The 488-nt window shown below is 50.4% G+C and overlaps 1 non-coding gene across 1 annotated transcript; it reads left to right on the top strand.

Annotated features, from left to right (window-relative positions):
* On the top strand, positions 213-284 carry TRNAW-CCA. Its single transcript has one exon. It is a non-coding gene; the product is annotated as a tRNA-Trp (tRNA).

Below are 488 nucleotides of genomic sequence, written 5' to 3'. Positions count from 1 at the left end.
GAGTTGTGAGTAGTAGAACAACATGATCTGACATTTGTTTAAAAAAATCACTTTGGAGACTATGCTGGGGTGTGGGGTACAAGGGGTAGAAACAGGGGCATCAGTTAGGAGACAACTGCTGAGGTTTACGTGAACCATGATGATGGGTAGCACCAGTGGTAGAGTGAAAGTGGGGAGAAGGGGCCAGACGGGGTATATTCCAAAGGTGGGCTTCCCTGGTGGCTCAGAGGTTAAAGCGTCTGCCTCCAATGCAGGAGACCCGGGTTCGATCCCTGGGTCGGGAAGATCCCCTGGAGAAGGAAATGGTAACCCACTCCAGTATTCTTGCCTGGAGAATCCCATGGACGGAGAAGCCTGGTAGGCTACAGTCCATGGGGTCGCAAAGAGTCAGACACGACTGAGCGACTTCACTTCACTTCACTTCAAAGTCAGTAGGCTCTTGTGTGAGAGAAGGGAGAGGTCAAGGATGACTCTAGGATTTTTGTTTT

This window comes from Capra hircus, chromosome 14 (genome assembly GCF_001704415.2).
Source record: "Capra hircus breed San Clemente chromosome 14, ASM170441v1, whole genome shotgun sequence".
NCBI classification, from domain to species: Eukaryota; Metazoa; Chordata; class Mammalia; order Artiodactyla; family Bovidae; genus Capra; species Capra hircus.
Note: the sequence above shows the minus strand (reverse complement) of the source record. Positions and strands in the feature narration are given on the sequence as shown.